Raw genomic sequence first — 12,838 nt, 5'->3', positions numbered from 1 at the left:
TGCTGTGCCATTCACGGGTGTAATTCCCAGCCCCTCCTGCTGCATTCCCTCTGTGCTGTACTCATCACAGGGAGGCTCCAGGTCTGTGGTCAGAGGTGACATCTTGACTTCTGCGATTTGGTTTTGTGGAGTACAGCACACGTTGCAGCACCTGTTTAATAGTCCATCTATGACTTTGGGCAAAAGAAAAAAAGTAATTTGTAGCTTAAAAAGGGCAATTCTGAAGCAAGCCAAGCATTAGGAATCCAACCCTTATGGCTGCTGCAGTACACTGCAAAGTTCCATCAGGCAGCAGTGTTGGTCCCTGGTGCTGGAAGAGTTGGTAATGGAAATGTGAAATTCTTCTAAGAGCTGTTACAATCTGTTAAAAATCATTCTTGCTATTTGAGAGACTAAATACAAATTTAGAGACTATCATTATGCTTCTGGGTTTTTTTCCCCTCACACTTATTTTGCTGTGAGTTCTTCATTGTTATGTCCAACAGTGAACTTTGATATGGTTTAAATTTTCAGTCACATAGCAACAGTTAAAAGTTGGCTTTTAATGAAAAATAATCATGAAACCTGAGGGAAGCACATAGTTAATAAAGTGACATTTTATACAGCCAGAGATTAGGAAAAAAACACAAACAGCTTGGGAGGGATTAACTGCGCACTCGTCTCCATTGGGAAGTCCATTTCTGAACCTGTAAATTAATATTTAATATTTAATTGAATGATTTAATATTTTTGTTCCCTTCTCCTTAACCACACCCATCTTTTTGTCCAGAGGATGCCTTTGTTTTCTGTGCCTCAGCCTCAGCAGTGACTGTAGGTATGATTATGTCCTCCAAATCTGTCCATTGTAAATAGTATTTCATAGAAATCCAGACATGTAGCAAAACATGTGTAGAGCTAATGACAGAAGTAATGCAGGTCACTGAGTATTCTGTGATTTCTTGCCAAAACATTTATTCAATTTTAAGAGTCAGCATATACTTCTACCATAATGATTTAGTCGTCAGTGGAGTGGTGATCAGCAGTTACCCAGTCTGATTCCATTCCCAGTAAATCATGAGAAAAAGGGCCAGATGTGAATCTTACACGTGAGGTTGGGACCAAACAGTTTCCATATTTAACTATGGAGAAATCCATCATGCCTCACTTAAGTCGAGGAAGACCAAACATGAATGATGAGGAGGGATAATTGAGAAGTCAGCAAAAGTCATCATAAATTCTACACCAATCAGTATTCCCAGAAGTCAGCATGGTCCCCTAAAGGAAATGTGCCTTTGAGAAGGTGAGTCAGTCTCTATCAGTGCTGTCACTTGTCCACCACGGGAGGTGGCTGCTGAACATGGGAGAGGTGGGTAATGAATGTTGTTAATATAAAGATTTGTGTAAGTACACATTTTAAAAAGCCATTTTGGTCAAAATTATTGTTATGTGCCAGTTGGCATCTAGATGCTGATGGAAGCCCTCCTGTAAGGGTGAGATTCCTCTGTGCTGCCCAAGGAGCTTTGCTGGCAGAGCCCTCCCTGGTTGCCAGTTTTCTGAGCGAGCTGAGTCCCCTAAAAATGGGCTGAATCAACCCTGTTGTGATGTGAGGCCCAGGGCATGAGCTGGAGGGTCTCTTCCTGGGTGAGACCAAAAGAGGAAAGAAACCCTATTTTTTCTCTGTGTTCTGACCATGGCAGGTGGAGATTTGTGTCTGAGTGACAGATAAGCACAAGCCTGGTTCCTCACCTGTCTTCTCTCTGAGTAACAGAAGTGCTTGACACTTAGTGATGTCTGATTTATTAACTCAGTTTGACCTGCGTTTATTGAGTTAGCACAAGCAAAATAACATCTGCCAGCTTCTGCCACTGTCAATGAAAGTTAATGTTTTAATGTGGGTACCTGAACCACAAACATCCTAAATCTTTCAATTTCAAGACTAGCCCAGGACTGAAAATTAAACTATTCCTTATTATACATGGATTGTTTTGCCATTTTAATTTAAATATATTTATGTATAAATGCAGCATCTAGTTCTATTCATAGTGTCTTTAAAAACATATATATGCAGCTTGGTACAGAATTGTAAAGCTGTTGATAGCAAGCAGTACAAATATTTACAATCCAAATGAGCAGGAAAAACATGTGCTGTTATGTTAACTTACCATTGGAAGTGTGTCATGCATGGCTAAACAACTGAGCATTAAAAGCTGAGAAAATGCTAAATGGTGCTGATCAAAAAAAAAGAAACAAAAAAAGAAAAGGTCCCTAAAGGCCAAGGACTCAAACAGATTTATTCCATGAAAAATACAATCTGTTTTCGGACCCTTGTACATCAGCAGCCCTAATCTCTAAATCTGTAAGACTTAAATAATTATTTTTATTTAAAACAGCACCCTAAATGTTTCAGCTGTGTTCAGCCATATGGAAGTACAGTGTTTAGAGACATCAGTCATTTCATATATTCCACAAGGGAGGACAGAGCAGAGAACACCAGCCAAACACGGGATCATGGGAGAAGATTGGTGCCGTGCATCACACGTGAGGCTAAATCAACAGAGTTAGTTCTAGAAAAGGCACTGGACTGTGAGACAGTTCTGGATTTCACTGCCCTCTCTCCTACCAGTATGACTGAGTTCTCTGATTTTCTGCATTTTTTTTCTTCCCAGTCCCTCTCTGTTTTGCAAAGCCTCTGACACCGAGTGTGTGTGAGCTTTTCCAAGCCAAACTGGAACTAGATTCCCAGCAGGGCTGTTGGTGCTGCTGCATTTCTGTGTTACAGGAATTACTTTCTGCTAAAATAACACTGTCCTACACTTCCCAGTCCTAATGAAAACTCTGCAAATTGGTTTTTACTGAGTATTATTTGTAATAAAAATGAAAATTGAGTTTAGTTTGGAGTACTGCTGGTAAAAATAATGATTAATGGCACCCCATAGGGACACGGAAATGAAGAAGAGTTTTGGTAAATATTCCAAAATTAAGATGACATATCTGCAAACCACAGCTGGTAATCGGTTGCTGAAATTTTCATAGCTGTCCTGGATAAATAATACAAGTCTTCTCTGTGTGTTTACTCTGCATTTCTAAGCTGGCTTGCACACCCTTACTCACTGTAGCAGAAAAGGGTGCATCCTAAAAGATAATTAAGTTTCTCTTCAATTGTTTAGCAAATAGAAATGAGAAGCAGCTGGGACCATTGCCTATTTCATAGGTTAAAAATGTACAATTATATACAGTAAGAGGTTTTGACCTCTTAAACAAGGGACGGGATTTGTTGGTCCTTTCCCTCAAAAATAAAAATCTTATTTTCTAGAACCATGAAAAAACACTGAAATAAAGGATGTATTTTATTATAATGTCATGTATTGTAATATAGGAACATTTAAAACATCTTTCTTTTGGTTTGACAGAATTTACTAGAGATATAACAAAATGAAAAGCATTTACCAAAATCTAAAAAAAACCCCAATTTCCTTTCTGAGCTCTAGATAGATTTTTTTTTTTCTGTGTTTGACTGAAAAGAGAACTTGTCATATTTAGGTATTGAAAAATCAAATCCAATTCTCATTCTCTGCTCCATAACAGATGATTAATATATTGTTGCATAGTACCATGATGCTCAGCTTCCATGTTACAATGCCATTACTTTTCCTCTATTGCAGAATACCAAGAAGCTGTAGTTTTCTGTCTGAATGTAGCTGAGGCTTTCTGGCATCCAGTGTCAAGTTTTTCGTGTGATAAATCTGCCATTTTTACAGAGAGCCTGAATAAGGTTGCTCATTTCAAATGTTTAAATATTTTATTTAAACTCAAACCTACAAGGTAAAGAGGAAAACCAGGGATGGTATGAGCTGAAGTGCTGCATAGTCAGAATGAAAAACAGCGAGGAAAACAGAGCTCAGAAAGGTTAAGGTAAAGGTCAGTAACACATTACATATGCTTTTCTTGTATACTATAATGTTTCCTTTAACTAGGAAAAGTTAGGACTATGCTTAAAGCAAATCCCTTGGGAAAATGAAGAGTTCAAATCACAAGGAATGGGCATTATAATGAACTGGCATTCTGTAATAAAAACTAAGGTGATTTTTATTTCATTGCTATTTTTCAGTAAACAAAATGTCAGATGCATAAATGTCCCCTGTTCTGACACCAGGAACTCACCTCACTAGTACTGCACATGACCACAGAGAAAAATCAGAACAGGCCAAGATCTCTAAAACCAGCTCTGCTTCTTTGAGTGAGCCACAGTGCCAATTCGGTGACAAAAAGTTCACACAAAGACCCTTACTTTTCAGAATGTCTCCTTCCAGAAGAAGATGTATTTTCACTTTTTGAATATTTTAAGGCAAATTTGGCTGCCTTTTTTATTTGCTTTTTTCTCCCTGTGTTGAACAAATAGGTGTTTTCTGTATATGTGGCTTAAAATATTTAATTTGCGATGGGCTCCACATTTGGAAGTATGTTGTATATTCCAGCTGGTGTCACTGAACTCTAAATCTATTGCTATTGTGTTTATGAGTGCTAATGGGTTATGGTTTAATTAGCAATGACCTGTCATCTGCACAGTGTATAGGTGTGATGTCCTGATTTAGCAAGAAAAAGCACTGAGGTTACTGATGCATAAAGTAATTTCAAGTTCCATACCTTGGTCGGGGTAGATATGTTGTGTTATCAAGTTGTCAGAACTGCTAGATGGTTTCATTTATTTTCTTTGTGGTATCTGAAAGTCATGCCTGCGTCTGCTGTTATGGCTTAGTTTCTGCATAGCTCTTTAATTTGTAGAGGTCTCATTGACAGCAAGAAAAATTAATACTGGAGCCGGTGGAATACATAATGTGTGCCTGCAAAATGGTGTCTCATCACATCTAAACAAAGTTGGGAAGGTGAGGGGAGGCATTATAATTCCCCAGGGTAACTGGATTGGAGAATGCAAATGTTCATGGTTAAAATAAGAGCAATGTTACCCTCAGTGCTACAATAAGGTTTCACATAAACTTTGTGTTAAAACTGTGCTCGTAGGAGGAATTTGGATGTATTTAAGGCTTTATGCATCCGAGGTCTGTTTGATTAAGATTTAAATGTGTATGTGAGAACCTGATAAATGTGAGTCCCATGTGACTGGAGGGAGTGAAGGACAGTATAAAAATGAGAAAACAAAATAGATAAATACTGAAATGAATAATGTAGTACTTTGAAGACGCCAAGAAAGTGAGAAAAATATATGAAATGTCTCTCAGAAGGCAATGGTAGTGTATTTCTTTCAAGGCAGGGAAAAACAGGGTTTGAAATTACAGCAATGATATTCAGCAAATGTTTGTTGGAATATTAAAATATTTGTATGAAACTAGATTTGGGTTGGTTGATTAAAAAGGTATTTTCAACAAAGTCTTAAATAAACCTTTCCACAACCTATTGGAATGGAAGGGGAAACATAATCACAGAGAAGGAAATTTGCCCATGACTCCTGAAAGGGTAAGAGAAAGTGCAGAGAGTCCAGGTACCACTGCTTGCCTTGGCCATTCCTTTTGAGAGTGCACATCCCTGCTTGCTAGGGATCCTGAAGTTCTAGCTGTATCTTTGGCAAAGTTGAGGTTTTTTAGTGGGGCATATAGTGATGGCTTCTGTTGACAGCATGCTAGAATAATTGGATTAAGAGGGTAAAAAGCTATACTTATTCTCAATTTCCATTGAATAAATATTTCCAAAACCTGCCCAAGGTATTGCTCCATCTGGTTCCACCTGGCATTTTGAAACACATTTTGTTTAATGTGTTTAGTATAGATTTACAACATAAAGCCAAAAGCAGAAGTGAGACTAAACAGGTACGTAATTCATACCTCTTTCTGCCACGTAGGCTGTGCCCTTCGGCTCAGAATTGATTTCAGTGTGGAGAATCTGAACTGTGCTCTATGTGTGACAGCGCATTGGGAAACCCAAAAGTTGCTTGAAAATGTGCTCATATCAAAACAATCTGGAACTTACCTAAGAAGATCATGTAAACACTTATATAATGGCTTATTTTAAATTTTGTGCTTATTTATTTTAAAAAGCAATGCAACTCACTGTATTAAAATCAGTTTTCCTCAAAGCCTTCATTCAGGAATAATATATATCAAATTAAAAAAAAATAGAATGATTTCATGATTTCATAGCTTTCCCACTTAGTTTATTTGCTCAAAGAAAAAAAAAATACTAAAAATAATGTGCTTCTGAATTCCAAGACTTTTAACTGGACTCCATGTCCTGTCTCCCTCTAGAACTAAATTACAACTGCATATATATAGCAAAATTACTTATCAGTGTTTGCATAGCACTTCTCATTCAGAAGGATCCACAAGTACTCAATAACCTTGAAAAATTATAATACAAACTACACCAAGGCATACTTTCCCCATCATTGAAATGCAGGCAGGACACTGCTCTTGACAGAACAATCTTCTGCTCTGATATGGTGCATCCTGCATTCCTGTGTTATTGTAGGCTGCTCTGGGGAGGGCATGCACAGAATGGCAAATAAAGCATTGTACTTCATATGTTATTTTTTGTTTGGGGTTGATAAATATAAATATTGCAAAGCTTTTTCTCTCATAAGCTTTCTATACTGTAATCATTTCCTCTGCTTGACTGGAATATTAAGTGTTTGGCTGGAAGTATTGTAGGCCATTTGCAGTGGCTGTTCAGTTAGATACAGACCTGGCTTTCACCTGGTTAATTCCCCACTTCAGCCACAAGCAAACACTTGTGCAGATTAATGAGAATTGTCTGTCACATTTCTCTGAAGTACTAAAGACTTGGTTTATAAAGTGAAATTGTTTATGAGTTGAATTTGGTGGCTATAGATGAAGCATCTTCTAATTTTAGTGATTCCTAGAATTAGGAGTTCAGTGTGAACTTGAAATGTTCTTATTAATATGAATGGACTGATGAGACAGTGAATGTCATGTGGTAGTCGGAGTTTGTCCATTGTTCTGAGAAGGTAACAATCCAAATAGTTGGACACTGAAGTAAATAAGTCAGCATTTTAGCTAGGTTGCATTCAGCTAATTTTTTGATGTCTGTGATGGGTTTATTTTTGTTTACTGCTTCCTCCTCCTGTGTTTCCATAATCTCTGTGCAATTGTGGAGTTAATTTTTCCTATGCTCACTCTAAGGAAAAGTAATGCAGGAGAAATAAGACAGGCATCAGTGACAGACAGTGTCAACTCCTTTCAGACGTCAATCATCTCTTCCAAGTACCTCAGAGACAGCAGGCTTTGAGTGAGCAGCAGCACTTCATTATTTTCTTCACTTCCCATGGAGTTACCCCTGGTTAAACAAGTCCAGAAATCAGAGTCCAAATGGACATTTGCACCCTTCCTGAGGGCTTGACTTGTCTCCTTGGTGAGCAGCCTCTCTTTGGTAAGCTGAGCCCTGAGGGTTTGTACGTGGCAACACACAAGTGTAAAAATGAATGCAAACTGTGTCTGTGCTCTGAGGCACTTTGCAATTACCTGGGGGCTACAAGGCCACAGGAATCATCTTCTATTACAATTGCTCCCTCTGGGAGTTTTTAAGAAAGGTGCTGCATGTTTGGAATTCTCAGCATGTCCAGGTTTCACCAAACTATCTGAGGCTTCATTTAAGCAAGGGCGTTTCAGAATTCAGTTTTATGTATCTCACTAAAGGTGTTAGAAATGCCTTTGGACCATGCCTTGGAAGTGGTATGGGACTTGCAGTTTTTAATTCCATTCTTTGCTTTGCTGAATCACCCTGTCTGACCCTGGGCAAGTCTCCAAACCTCTCTGGGTTGGATTTATCCCACCTAACTTCTGATATTTAATGAGACACAAAGCAGTCATGCTGCTGCCTAAGGCTTCCTGAATAATTAATGGACAAACGTGTGGCATTTCTACATAGCTGTACATAGCTCTTCCCCTTGAATAAAGAAAAAGCTTCAGGCTTCTGTTCTCTTAGCTAAGGTGTTTCAGTTTGTCTAGATTTGTGTGGAATGAAACCACTGAATTCTTTGCTTTTTCTCCTATCTATAAAATGAAGACTGCTTGCTTTTTCTCCTGTTTTCTCATCCTATTTCCTCTCTCAGCAAGTATTGTCTGTAACAATACAGGTCTATTCAAATGCAGCTTTGATTTCCATTTTCTAAATTCAGTAGTTGGGCCCTTTCATTGCTGTAATAATACAAATAATAACAGAAGCTCTCCCTATTTCTGCTTTGCAGTCAGATTTCATTTCCTCTGCCAAACTATGGGGCTATCTAATTTGCATTAATGCAGGGCAGCCGTTAATGATTATGGAATTAAATGTAACCCCTTATTTCCAGATTAAAGTCGATGTATATTCCTGGCAGGACTCTGAGTGATAGGAATCTGCCCAGGAGGATGATTGGCAGGTGCATTATGTGGAAATGGTCCTGTTCTATGGGTGCTGCTTCCCTCCCTGTTAAGCAGCCTTCAGTCACTGGTCAAACTAAATTGCTGCTGCATTTTAATGCTTTTTACTGGGTGCTGAGTGTTGAGGGCTTTCAGAAGTTCCTAAGAACATATTGCCCGCCTGTATACACTTTGCTCTTATGGAAATACACCAAATGAGTGAAACAGGCTAAATGTTGAGTTCAGAAGTACACATACCCCCCAGTTCTAGCTAGAGGTAGTTAGTGATTTGTCTTTCAGAGTTCTGATTCTGAAATTACCTGACCTGTTTTTTCATTAATTCAGTTTTATTAGATTTTTCTCTATCAATTTAGGTACAAGAGTCTCCAGAACTTGCCCACGCTTATCATACCTAAAAGCTCAAAATCCCAACAGGAATTTTCTGGTAACACAACAAAAGCTTTCCTTTTCTAACATCACCTTTCCTCAACAAATTGATCCAAACTATGTGATTCTAAATGTTTTGTTATTGCCACCTTATGCTGTTTTTTTCTCCCAGTTTTTACAAGGAGACTGTAAGGCCATGGCTCTCTGTGGGTGCAGAATGCAGAAAATGACCATGGTACCTGCAGTGTTTCTCTTCAGACCAGGCTGACTTCTAGACAGTGTTGTCAGGAATAAATAATAGAGCGACATTTTTGTAGACTGAGCCAAAAAGATTCTCTTATTTTAAGACAAAGAAGAATGACAGCTACTGCTCTCAGAAGAAAAGCTTAATCAAAGCTTAATTCCCTCTTATAATTAAGTCTTCAAAATTGATACATAACACATTCAAGCATGGAATTTTTAATTTAATTAATTTTCTAAGGACTAAAAAACTAGGTCTGATTAAAGAGTACAGTATGCCAAGCAAAACTTCCAGAACCATACCACGAATTCTCTGTTTGTGATGCTGCAAGATCCAAGCAGGCCCTGGGAGTTACAGCAGGACTACAGCAGGAACCAAATGCCACCTTATGAATGCCAGGCTGGCCCCTCTCCCTGCATTTCCTTGAGAGTTGGGACACAGGGCTCGAGGTTACACAAAGGAGGACAGCAATGAGACCTTGAATTGTTTCATTGTCTTTAATTATACCTATTTGAAAAGAGGTTCCCACTATTGTGTTATTGTATCATCCTTGTGTAAGGCAGAATGGATCTCAGTGAAAATAGTTCCCAAATGTGAATTTTGTTTACTCCTATTTATCTGATGCTTGCTGCCTTTATCCTTACCATCTGTTTGAACAATAAATTGACTACTAAGCAAAAAAAATCAAAGGCACAAATCGTATGATACAAATCATGTGTTCACATGCACTGTTCAGAGGGTTTGATGTCTGGGTGGTTGTCTCCAGAAGTTCTCCACTTGCTCTCAAGGATTTTCCATCCTGTCCCACAGCTTGGCTGGGTATTTTGATGCTTGTCACCTTATGAAGACAGTACAAGGAGAAGAGTGCATTAAACCAGACCGTGATTTTGCATTTCTTCTGATGAGCTTTATAAAACTCAGTCTTTGTAAGACAATTAGCTATTCTTTTGAACTGGAGATTGCTGTATGGGGTCACTGAAACTGTTCACATCAGGAGTCATTTGGCAGCACCTTTATCTCACTTATCCTCAGTTTAATAATCTTGTGCCTCTCCAGCAGGTGTCCCCATGTGGTAATTCCTGAAACAGGAAAGGACCAGATGTTGGTGTTGCTGCACTGAATTCAACAGAGCTAATGCAGGCTTGTCATACATGAAGCAAAGGGGTCATGTTGTTACCAGTTCTTTTTGTGTCCTTGTTATCAAATAAATGATTTCATTAAGAAATTTGAGAGAACAGCAGCTGGGTGAGTGAATTTCTTTGTTTGAGATTCTGGAAAATTTCAAATATAGTTGTCTATCTTTTGGGAATGCTTGCAATACATGCTGTTTCCTTGAACTGTAAGGTGGCTTTTCTTACATTTTTTTAGATGTAGAGATTTTGATTCACATACTGATGTAATATTTATATATGTTTTCATAATGCATTCCAAGAAAGGAAGGTACTGTGCCTAGAGCTCACTAAGAATAATCATTCTTTGATGAACAGATATTAAGTACATATTCTCACCTGAATTGCTTCAGGAGTGTCTTTGGTATACCCTGCACACTGATTTGAAAAGTTTCTGCTTTACAACTAGTCTGTGCAGGTGGGTGACTGCGCTGAAATGAACTAGAACACTTCCCCAAAGTTTTCTCTACGTTGATTCATGCAGGTAGAGGTATACTTTGTTCTTATATAAAAGGTAAACAAGAGCATCGGGGTCTCAATTTATAGGAAAGAACTGAAGAATTAGAAATCCAGCATGAGGCATGGGTTGTTCTTTACAAGCCCACATATCTCTGAACACTTGTCTTGCTTTTTCAATGCTTGTATTTCCATTTCTTAAGTTACAGACAATTGAGCATTTCTGCCAGCTCCCTTTAGAAGAGGTAATTTGTGTTCTGGTGCTACACCCTCTGCACAACAGCAGATTCATTTAAATTGCTGGAAAAACATCTTTTGACTAAGTGATATTTTCCAGTTCTAGTTCTCCCCTTTGATTTAAGTTTTCCTTCACATTTTCAGGATGTCTGTGATGTAATAGCTCCTGAGGAAATCTATGTGTATTTGTGTTCTTGGAAACATTAAAATCAATTTCAGATTGTAATTAGAGGAGAAAGTTTTGCAGAAAGGAATAAAACCACTCTGTCCTAAATCATATTTGCATATGACTGTCCTCAGATTGAGGACAAACAGAGATTTTATGCATGCAATGTACAACCCTGTGTGCACCTGGCCCGATTCCTTGGAACTTGGTGAAAACTGATGGGCAGAATTAGATATTTTTGTCATTGCCAGCATGGATGTGGGATTGTACTTGAAAGTTCTGCTACTTGTGGTGAGTGAGAAGAGCTGCACATACCCCGTGATCAGTCCCTCGTAAGAAGTTAGGTTCTGAACTGCTGCACTTCAGGTGCTGTTGTCAGTTGTTACAGCTGATTTTTTATGACAGGATACCTATCATTTCTATGCAGGCACCTCTTCCTAATCAGTTAATTCTTTTCAGTGTAAATATTGTAGAAGATATCTACATCTTTATCTTTATCTATATCTATATCATCTATATCTATATCTATATCTATATCTATATCTATATCTATATCTATATCTATATCTAATCTATATCTATCTATATCATCTATATCTATATATATATCTATATAATCTATATCTATATCATCTATATCATCTATATCTATAATCTATATATATATTATATCTATATCTATCTATATTTATATATCATCTATATATATCTATATCCTTATCAATATATCTATATCTATCTTTCTAGCTATCTATATCTACATCATCTATATCATCTATATCATCTATTATCTATATTTTTTTGAGGTATCTGAGACCAATTTTTAAAAAGTCAGAAGCAGAAACTTGTAATTATTTGATATTTAAAAACTGAATGCTATCTTGGCATCTTTTACTTGGTTTTGTTCACTTGAATGATGAGTAGCTCACAAGCTGTGTTGATGTTACTGAGAAACACAACTGGAGCAATGCTTAGATTCTGAATACCTGGTTCTAAACCTGGTCTGTATTTTAAGACCTGTGGTGTCACAAAACAGATTTTGTGCCAGCAGATTTACTTTCTTTTGTCACACCTGGGCCTGAGATACTTTACTCACAGGGAGATTGGCAGGTAAATGTATGTTGTATAATTTTTTTCTAATTTTTCTAAGTTACTTCCTTAGCTGAAAGTTACATTTATGACTAAATGTTGCCCCACCCCATCTCACCTATCTGATATCTCTGCAAAAAGGTATCTTTTATTTTTCCATCCTGAAGTAATTCTGATTCTTGCTGACAGGATGCATTTGTTCCCTCCAGCACAGCAGCTCTGGGCCCGATCAGTTCACGGCTGCATGGACCTTGCAGGCTCTTGCTGAATGGCTGGGAATGCTCCACGGAGCAGAAAACAAATCCACTCTGGATCCAATATCCATACCACCACCACAGTGCAGCGCTAAAGTGTTTTTTAATAATTCTGAGCTCGTAATAAACACGTGGCATAAATGTAGAACGCATTTAAATGCCATTACCTCTCGGTAATAGTAGTTTCAGTACATAACACGTGTATCCCTCATAACTTGTTTCAGACCTGCACAAAAAAGGTCTTTTGCAGAGGTCCAGAGGAATTATCTCCAAGGGGCTTTTATTTGGAAGCAGCTTGAAAGGAATAAAGAAAGAAATTATTTTCTAAATATACTTTTGAAATATGGCACCTTTCAATAACTGAAAAAAATGACACTAGAACAATTAATCAAGGTTAAAATGAGGTATGCTAACACGAAAGTAAAGCTCCATCAAAAAGAACATAAAATATTAGCTATTTGTTGGGATTTACTATGACTAAATGTATTTGGACA

Source organism: Pseudopodoces humilis, chromosome 15, assembly GCF_049639895.1.
Source record: "Pseudopodoces humilis isolate 2021_Gansu_Grassland_sample_001 chromosome 15, ASM4963989v1, whole genome shotgun sequence".
NCBI lineage: Eukaryota > Metazoa > Chordata > Aves > Passeriformes > Paridae > Pseudopodoces > Pseudopodoces humilis.
This window is presented reverse-complemented; position numbering follows the sequence as displayed.